Consider the following 10,705-nt stretch of genomic DNA (forward strand, 5'->3'; position numbering starts at 1 on the left):
TCCTGCTGGCATCACTGGGAGACTGTCTCTGGAGAAACCCAACTTCAAATTCCTGAAGTGTCAAAACGTTATGCACTAGCTCAGCAACCCATCGTGCATGCTTCTGCAGACATTTTGAAACAAAAACGCCCTTCCAAATTGAAAGAAATGCTGTCAGTTACTACTGCATCTTAAGTTTTATTTGTAATTCCCATCAAAGTTTAGTGGAATTTTAATGGAATTTTTATCTTAGGCATTACGTAAAGCATGATATTGAGGCAATACAGGTATTTTTCTCAGTTTTTCATTTTGGATGGCAATATGCACTCCCTTTGGGAGCACATTTAGAGGTCCCTAATTATCACCGTGGGGGCAGACACCGAATGGCTAAATGTTGCAATGTTGGACCTTAAGGCACTTCACTTTTTCTTTTGTTCTGAACATAGAGGTTTTCAAAGACCAGGGCAAAATCAGACTGAGACATCAGTTTATGCCAATAATCCATTGTGGACCATGGACCAACCTGACAACTCAAACTGTATTCTGGGTTTTCTCTTTTTTATTTTTTGGAGGTTGTTTCATTTTGGGTTTTGTTGGTTGCTTGCTTGCTTGCTTTTTTAAACACACCACTACATTCTCCAAAAATCTTCAGTATTTACTCTTTACTACTGCTGACATTTTTTATAAACTTACGGTTTTGGAAAACCAGTTCCTGGAGGCGAATGTATCTGAACCCTCGTCTTTGGGGGATTATTGTTTCTTGCTTTTACATGTGTAAGATAATTCATTGTCTCATTATCATTATCTTTATGGTGAGAAACTTAAACTGTATTTTAAAATTTTGATTAATTAATCTTCTGGCTGGAGAAATTGTGGTAGAATAGGTCCTCCTCGCCTTTTTAGGATGGCCTGAACAGATCCCTGTAGCATGAGGGATTCGAGAAATACAACTTCCCACCTTTACTTATTTATATTTATTTAAATAAATAAATATGCTGTACTATTTTTAGGGTAAACAGGGTTTTTTTTCTTCCTAGAAGTCTTACTGCAGTGTTGCTGAATTATTTTCATTGCCATATCACAGCACAAAACCACTCTTGAGTTTTCTACTGAGCGACGGTAGCTGGGATGTGAATGTATTTCCAAGGACATAGCTTTATGTAACCTGTTTACCTTGTAAGACTTGTAAAAATCAGAAATTCTGTACTCTGCCCCAAACAATTAATGAATATGTATGTTCACATTGGATGCAGGAACAGTATGTTTTTGTCAGAGTGCCCCCTCAGGGACTTTTGCACGCTTCGGATGCATAATACAATTGAAGCGGTTTCTTTGTGAGAAAATAGGTTAATGACTTGCCAAAAGGCAGATGTTAATTGGAAAAAGTGCATACAAGTCCTTTTCTTTACAATGTGTATGGGTTGCATTTGTTATGACTTGCATGCAAGAACAGGTGCAATTTCAATTGACTCAGCTAACAGGATGTGTTGAGTGCACTCCTCACCAATTTCACCAGAAATTTTAAATCCACCAGAAAAGTTTTGCACGCTTCGGATGCATAATACAATTGAAGCGGTTTCTTTGTGAGAAAATAGGTTAATGACTTGCCAAAAGGCAGATGTTAATTGGAAAAAGTGCATACAAGTCCTTTTCTTTACAATGTGTATGGGTTGCATTTGTTATGACTTGCATGCAAGCAAGAACAGGTGCAAAATCAATTGACTCAGCTAACAGGATGTGTTGAACTCCTCACCAATCAATCCAGAAATTTTAAATCCACCAGAAAAAAATGAGTTTCTAAACTAGTCTGTGAGCAATAAGCCGCATTTATTACCTGTTACGGAACATATTTATAACTTAGTATTGTACTTACACTTAAACTTCTTAATAATATGAAAATAAGGTCTTTGATTATTTACTGGCTTTGAAGAATTTTACTGTGAGCACCGAGGAACCTTATGCAAGACAAAATGTCATCCCTTCCAAAATATTTCTTTTGTAAGAGAGTCAGCAGTTCTAGACAAGGTACCACCAGTGTATTTGTAAATGCAACTTAAAGTAGGAAAACTGCTTATTTTCACTAACACGTTCCCTGCCACAAAGCTACGCAATCAGATTAAGGTCTTCACCTTGCCTCACTTCATTTTCCCTGTCTTCAGAAGCAAAAATTAATAAAACAAATGGAAAAAAGCCATCTGGGTGTGTCAGGGTCAGAAGAGCTGCTGTTTGGTCATTTAATAGTTTGATTCCAAGGGTCTCTGGGAATTTCTAGGCTACTCGTATGAGTCCACTGGAGCAGGGACTTCGGTTTGGATCCATGTGCTTAACCTAACCTCGTCCTTCAAAAGTCATTCTCTCTCACCTGAGGAGGGATAAATGTAAAATTCAGCTGTCTGGGAAGCAGCGACGGTCTAGACCAGTGCAAGAACATTTAGTTTGGGAATCCCCTGGGAGCTTTGGCATTAACGGGGGTACTGAGTCTGCTGGCGACTGGGGTCACACCATTTTCCCACACCTATAGCAGGGACCTGGGCATCAGAGGACTCGGTGCACTTCCAGAGGCAGGAGTGGGCTGAGAAGAAACGCTGAGGGTCCCAATGCCATCTAAATAAAGGATTCTGTGACTCGGACTAGTAGTTAGGCTTGTAAGTCCCTTTATGGCCTGTGCCCTTACAGACCAGGATAAAACAGAGGGACCCAACTTCTCTTCAAAGCTGCTAAAGAGGAAGCAATTACCAGAAGAGAAGACGACAGCCATTAGCTATCTTTTTCATCCTTTTGTGCTTTGTACTGTAACGAAATAGTACCTCTGTCTCAAGTTTTTTCCTCCTCCTAATCCCCAGAGGAAATCCCTGCTCCTTTTAGAGAGATAAAACATTGGGACAAAGTGAAAGTAGCAGGAACTGCCAGTCTCTGTGCTATAGGGTGTCACTGAAGCCTTTTCTGGCCACAGTGGTGGAAGCCAAAGGCTTGCAGCGCTTATTCCAACACCTCTATCGAATGTCAATTCTCTCGTGAGATTCAGAAGAAGATTTATAAGATTCATAAGCAAAGCATGTTTGCAGTGGTCTGCTGTTTATTGGGACTTTATGAACAAGTGTCGTAGAGGCAGAAGTCTGGGAAGGTCAAAGCAGTAAATTCCTTCCTTTGATTTCTTCTAAGAAAGATTCAGGTGAGCCATATGCAAAGGGTCCTGCTGCTTCATGCTACTTTCATCTTGCACATCTCAAAAAGAGACACTTAAGATGCAATGCGCTTGGGTGGTGAGAAGGAGAGAACGCTCCCTGCAGCAGTTCTTCCTCATGAGAGCACTTGTTGAACATTTTTTAATCATTCTTTTTATTATTATTTTCACCTTATGATACATGCTGGGAGCACAAGACCCAGGACGTTTGCTAGAGCCTAAAAAGAGCAACTTGAGAGAGAAAGATGAGACAGTTGCTGATGGTTTCTGACTATGTCCAAGTTCTGCACCGACTACTGGGGGTATTCTGTTAAAATTAAGTGATGCTACACCTAAAAATTGATGTTGCGGGCAAAAGCAGGGCTTAGTTCTTAATCTGTAAGACTTGAAAATTCCTGTACTTCACAAGACCAGCTTTCGCTTCTAAGAAAATTTTATAAATGTAATAAGATGCCATTAACTTTTCAGTTAAGCAGTGAGTGTAATCAGGCAAAGCATAGTAGATTATAATATTTAATTATATGTAACCGTACTGAGTGGTTTCGGTCTGCGCTGATGTCTCTCTACAGCTTCATTGCTAAAACACTGAGCTTCTGTGCAGCTTCTGCAATCTATTCAGTATAGACCTAGCTTATAAATAGCCGCATTATTGAAAGACTGTGAGAGGTTCATTAGAGAAGTTGTGACAGCCTCATTCGAGCCAGGGCTGATCTAGTACCACTCCAAGTTACTAAAGAGTTTCAGCATGTGGGTAACACTAAGCACAAAGCTGGGCTTTTGGCCATGCAGCGGAGTAGATGCCCCTCCAGTCATCCCCTCGATCACCCCGGCTGCAGACTCTCACAAAGTACACCGCGCTTCTTGCTGGCTCCGGGCACAGGGATTTCTTTCCAAATGGAAGAACGGCATGCAGGAGCTCGTGGTCACGCCGATCTTGTCCCAGCCCAGAGCCAGGATGCAGCCAGGGCGTATGCCGGGGGCCGGGGCCGCAGGACATCCTGCCCAATGTACCTACCCGCCAGCGCAGACGCAGCCAGGGAGATTAGTCATCTCAAAATCACACGCAGGCGTAAGTACTTTGCTGACTCAATAGGAAGTCGCTGGCTGAAATCAGTGGGACTTCTCACATGATTGAAGTTACATGCTGAAAATGTCTTAATCTTGTGCACTGCATTCACATAACTGGGGGACAAAGAAAGAAAACTTGAATAGCACCTGATGGCTGTTTTCTTTCAAAGGTACATGGAAAACAAATATAGCCGTTATAACTTGAGTTTCTGGTTAGTTTAAATGGGTACTTTGCTATTTATTTCACAGCTATCTGAATTAAAGCCTCCCACTTCTGGCTCTGGAGCTCAGGTTAATGAAGAGTATGCAGGACTAAGTCCCCAGTTTGTATACAGACCTTATCCTGTGGCCTTTCGGGTACTGCTTTGGAAGAGATGCGAGAATGAGAGAGGTTTCCAGTAATCATTCAAAACCATAAGAGAGGAACTATCCCTCATTTTGTCTTTTTTCTTTCAAAAGAAAAATGCTCTCGGCTATTCAGCTGTTCCAAGTTGTGTATGTGTTTTCCACGTTTCTCTCTTTTCTCTAAATGATCAAGTTAGTCATTTCAAGGTGAGAGAGTTATGCCCTTGTTACATAATCTGAGTATTGGGAGGGAATTATGTGTATTTTTCTGTGTAATGGATTTGGGAGGAACAGGGAGGAATACAAAACTAACAATCTAGTATTTGAAAAATGCTATTCAGAGTGAAAAAATGATGGATACAGTAAAATCACTCTATCCTCACCCAGCATCACCATTCCTTTTACATTTGTGTACGTTGTAGGGTAACAAAGCTGAGCCTTCAGCACTCATTGTGAAAACAAAACCAGACTGAAATGCCCAAGGTCTCATTTTTAAGATTTGCCCCATATAAGGAGTCACTTACAAAACTATATATAACGTAGCCCATTAATGTTAGCTATGACACACCCCAGTTTCTTTCTTTTTTTTTTTTAATTTAAGGAACGATTATGCCATAAGAAACACTGGCTGGGAGGTTTCCAACAGCACAGGTTTTTGTCAGAGAATGCTGATTTGTCGTAAGCAAAATGTTTCGCAGAAGCGTCTCTGTTTGGATGAACTTCCGATGAAACACAGGCAGGTTTCCATCACAAGCCCGCCTGATTTCCTGCCAGCTTGCCTGGCACCTCTCCAGGCTCCACGGCTCTGGGACGGCTCTGGACTGAACCTGTGATTCTTCCCGACTTCTTTTTCTTTTTTTTTTTTTTTTTTTTAAATTAGAGGGAAAAGGTCTTGGGAGAAATACACATTGGCTCTGCCCGGCTTTTTCTGATTGTTCAGAATCAGGTACTTTGATAACGAGGACATCGCACAGCTCAGCCTCTTGGTTTGTTACGTGGGAGACCCAGAGCAGCTTTCCTCCCTTCCAGAGAAGCTGCTCAGGTTAAACTGCCCTGGAAGTGAAATATTTTTCGTACCACATTGAGCTTCATTTCTGAGCATTTTCAGGAGACCTCCCGGTGCCAATATTGTCTCTTCCTCTCTATTTTCTAAAATGCCTAATTGCACTGCGGTCTCTCTGAAGTAGCAGCGCCTTTCAGCACTGTCTCCTTCACTCGCTTCTCCCAGGCCAGCTTCTGGTACAGAGGCTGCATCAACATCTCCAGTGTCTTCTGGGCACTTGTGGCTGCTGGAATTGTGGACGTGAGGTGGTTTCTTGGGACATTAAGCACAGATATATACTCTAGAAAGCCGCCTTGGCGGCCAGCTGCTTGTGCTTTAGCTGCTGCTCCCTGGTTTATCTGCTCCATCTGCACTTGAAGTCAGAGATGTTTCTCTGCACTTCAGTCTGAATCACCCGGCGGGTGCTGGTTGTTTCATTTTTTCTCTTTACTGTGGGGTCGTCTGAGGGCAGGACCTTGCGCAGGCGTGTGCCCGGGATCCTGGGGGCTCAATAGGTGAAGCAAGCTGAGGAAGGCAGACAACTTCTCTTTCACTTCAGGGCTCACGCTGCAGGCAGTCAACTTCATCTGCCTTTGTAGTCCAGACTCTCAACCTCTAGCAACCTCCTATACGTTGTTTTCCTTCAGCCCATGAGTTTCATCAGTATGTTAATTGTGTCTGCGTACCTGGGTTAACTTGGCTTTGAAATGCATCTGACTGAGAAGAAGCATTCGGCAAACATCAAGAAGATCTGGTGATTTAAACTCTGGAGTTAACTTGGTCTTGGTGTTACCAAACAGCAGGATACAGCTGTAAGCATCATTTTAATATTCTCTTTAAGCTTTAGAGTATCTATCTCATTTTTTCCAGACTTCTCAGTTTTAATGATATTTTCTCAATCAGGAAACCCATTACATCCGAAAGTGGATTGTCCAAGAGGCTAGCACAGCCAACAGGATCAGAATATATTGCTGTCACAGCACGGCCAGGGGCTATAGAATGAATGGGGAAAGAAAGGGATATGCCTCAGTGTAATTTTCTAGGTGATGCCATAAGCCCTGCAAGATGCTGAAACCTCCAAGGAGAAGAAGAGGCTTTAAGTTTTAGGGGTGTGAGTGGAAGAGGCAACGCCAACAGAAGCTGTATGCAGGCAGAGAAAGAGATAGGGAGACGACAAACATGAACCCCGTTCTGCTTAAGTACAGCCTCTGATAATTAGGTTGAATGATCTTCCCAAATGTACCCACAATCTCTGCCTCCTTCTGCACCACTACTTTGTCCTGTGTATATTGTCTGTCCTGCTGTAGCCCATCAGTTCTTTGCTTATCTCTTCCTCTCTCTGTTTTCACCCACTCTTCTCTCCCGTCCTTTTCCTCTGAAAAAATATTTTGCAGCCTACAATTAGTGCACTTGGCTGAAGTCTTGTTGGGCATATCAGGAAGTTTTCTAGATCACTCATGGGTGGAGTTTCCCAAAAGCATCAATTTGATATTAATGTTGTAGAAACAATGGGTCTGCCAAACCCTGAGCAGTGTGAGGCAACCTCGAAATGTGCCTCCTTACAGATTTCTCTCATGGGTTACCTCACACGACAGAGACACCGTGGCCTCCACAGTCAAACAACAAAAAATGACCACAGACATTATTACCTCAGCATACTCTGGGAGGAATCTTCCTCGTGGTGTCACTCGTTTCTTTTGATCGGCCTGAAGCGTCGGTACCGATACTGTTCGGTAGCTGCCTGTCCAAGTGGCCATTAAGAAGTCGAGATGGGTAACACAGTTAGAAGTGCAGGCGCATTTTCAAAGTTGCATGTGAATTACCAAGCTCATTTCTGCCAGCTGTCGTGGGATAACGAGCTGTATAATAATGACATTGTTTGCAGCAGCTATGAGATCGAGTTTGAATCAGTACATTGTCTGCAAGAGGATTTTAAGTAAATATTACAGTTCATACAGCACTAGTATGGCTTGACATACAGAATCACTTAGCTCATTTGGGAGCCCTTACTCCTGGTTAGGAAAGCGGTGGGCAAGAACTCCTATAATTATTTCAACCACAGACTAGGAGTGCCACAAGTAACCCTCATTTCCTGCATGACTTTTTGTAAGAGGCCATTCCCACAAATTTCCCAACATTTGAATGAAATTTTCCATGCTAGGTATCCTTTTCAGGATGAAATTTTCAATAAATTTTCAGCCTTTATGAAGAATGAGATAATATGTGACATCCCCCCCATTTGGGCCTTTCCTGGAGACCTTCTGGCATCAGAAAGCATACAGACAGCTGATGGGAGCGAACTGGTGTAGGAGACATTTCTTCTGAGGACACAGGCAGGCAGGTCACTGAAAGCTATCACAGAGAATGACGCAGGCCAGACAAAATGCAGATACAGTGGGACCAAGACTAACTCAGCATGGAGATTGAGACTGGGGTAAGGAGACAAAAGAGAAGATCTGAGAACCACAGGGCGGATGGGGATGGTATGAGACACTGAGGAGTCTGAAGCAGGACCAAGGAGATTTGTGGTGTTGGGAGAAGTCAAGCTTGGGGCAACAGGAAGACATGACCCCAGTCCGTTAGGCCCTGTTTCCTACCATTTTGCAGAGCAGCCTCTTGCTCGGCTAAACATCTATCGAGCCACTCGCTTGGTATCTTCCCCAGCTGTGCACTTTCCCTGTGGCGTGAGTGAGCATGAAGAATAACACCCTACTACTGCCATTAGTTGCTCCACCTGCTAAAGAGGCAAAGGGCAATGCGATGAACCTAAAAGCATAAAGAAAATGCATACAGAGAAAACTCTCTGGAACTGTATGTTAAAATCATTTCACTAAGGCAGCTCTTGAGAACTGAATTTTATCTCTGCAACTGTATCATCAACCTGGCAGCTGTACTCTGTGTAGGAAGCAGTGGGATGGAGATGTGAAAAGGCTGGCAAGGAGGGGGATGTAAAACCCAAAACCTGGAGACTGAGAAGTTATAAGCAAGTGTTTTGAATTCTTGGTTGAGATCTGATAGGTGCTACAAGGGAGAAAGCAACAGAGTTTGAAGCAAGAGACAGTGAAAAGCAATGCTGTGATTATAGGTCCAGTCAATAGCTTTTACGTCAATAGGAAGGTGAAGAGGAGAGGGAAGGGCCTTTAGAGGGAAGTAACTAGTTCTTCATTAGAACTGTGAAAAGTAGAAATGTGAAAAGCTGCAGATGATGTTGCCTGCTACCCTGCCTGAGAAAAGGGTTCTGCTATTTATCTAACCATGGTGTTATGAACTGTAGGCCATGTTTATTTGTTGCTCTTCCTGTTCGATTTTATAATGGTGAGTGCATCCTTTTGCATTTTTTAAAATCAATTTGATGCTTGCAGATTGATTCGCCACACTAACATCCTCTCCCTCCCTCAATCCGTTCAGCCTCTAATGTACAGCCCATGCTGCCTTCCTCTCATGTGTTCACGACCCCGCTGACTCCAAGGCATTTTCTAGACTCCTAAGTACCCTGTGACATTTTTCCCCTGCCCCCTTCTTGCCGGTGGCATGGAGTAGGTGTCACCTTGGCTGCCATGCCTGCTGCTCCATCCTGTTGAAGGCAGGAGGTCCCGCTCGCCTGCTAGATGCTTCCCCGTCTGTATTCCTCAAGCACAGGAAGCTCTGTGCCTGGGAAAGGTGGCAAGCGAAGCACAGCATCATCAGAGAGCCTAAAGGGTTTGATATCCTACAAAGCCCAGCACTGCCACTGAGAATGCTTTACCTCAAGCCGTGTCTGCTGCTTCCCAGTTTGCTTTCTCCCAGAGTCCCTGGCACGGTGCGCAATGTCTGGCTGTATGGCTAGGGGAGACAGGGCTTCCTTTGGGGTGTACGGCTAGGGTTTGGAGCAGCAGCCTCAGGTAGATGCAGGGGCAAAAAGAAAGGAAACCTGCTCGGTGAACTAGAAATTCCCACTCTGTTGTCAAACATGCTTGTTCACTGGTGTGGAAAAGGGAAGCTGAGGAGAAGAGAAATGAATTTGAATGCATTTTAATTGGGATTACGGGCATATGGTGTGGTGCCATTTGTTTTCCTCTTCCTGCTCTGCAGTGGGGCTCTAATACCTTCACACATTTGCCTTTATTTGTCATGTCAAAAGGGGAGACAGCAAGCAGCTTGTTTCTCCCTCCTCTTTGGGGCCATGCTAACAGCTCTCACTTCGCCCTGAACTTTGCCAAAGGAGCAATCATGATTTTCAGAAAAAGTGCAGCCAGATTGCAAAAGCAGATTAAGCAGCTCCAACTTATTTTTATTAAACTTTTCAGCTGCTCCTTGGAGGACCTTTGCTATTTTCCAGCAGCAGAAAGGGATGGATTCAAGGGGAGAGAGGGGACGTGATGTCCACAGTACCACATGCACATAATTCACCAGCAGCTGGATAGTTAGGTTTTATTGTTATGATAGTATATTTAGTGTTTTGTTAAAAGCTACTTAGGGAGCTGTTTCCCTTGTTGTACAGCAGTTTGTTAGCTGTAAGATTCAGACATAAGCCTTTAATTATGCCTAGCATCTCTGCAAAAGCAATTTCAGTTCTCTCCCCTGCCTCATGGAGCATCTTGGGATGCTCTGCATTTGAATGTGAACAAGCTATTGTTTAATATGGCTTTAAATCATTACAGAAATGTTCTGTAGCATCCACCGGGAAAGCCTGCTCCCATCTGCCCTGTTCATTTCTCACAGTCGCTTTGGGAACCAGGGCCAGTAATCACAGAAATTTTGTTTAAAGGTTAAGCAGAGAGTAGCATTATCTTCATACACTGTGCAAGCTAATAACAGGTGAAGGTGTGGCTCAGAAGCATTTAAAGAGGAATGTAAAGCTTAAGATTAAGCATCTTTCCCAGCCTTCACATAAGCGTCTTTCCATTCTTTTTCCAAAACTGTATGTGACACAGGATAGGACTTGCAGGGGACTCAGAAGCTGATACCCACTTAAACTAAAATGTCTCTAGCACAGGTGAAGCCCATCTGAATCTCCTCCTGCCTCCCCTGACACAAACCCTCAGCAGCAGACCTCGGTCAGCTCAGTGCCATGGCATCCCAGCCTGACCGTAATGCTAAATCTGTAG

The sequence above is a fragment of the Pygoscelis adeliae genome, unplaced genomic scaffold (genome assembly GCF_000699105.1).
Source record: "Pygoscelis adeliae isolate BGI_AS28 unplaced genomic scaffold, ASM69910v1 Scaffold232, whole genome shotgun sequence".
Classification (NCBI taxonomy): Eukaryota; Metazoa; Chordata; class Aves; order Sphenisciformes; family Spheniscidae; genus Pygoscelis; species Pygoscelis adeliae.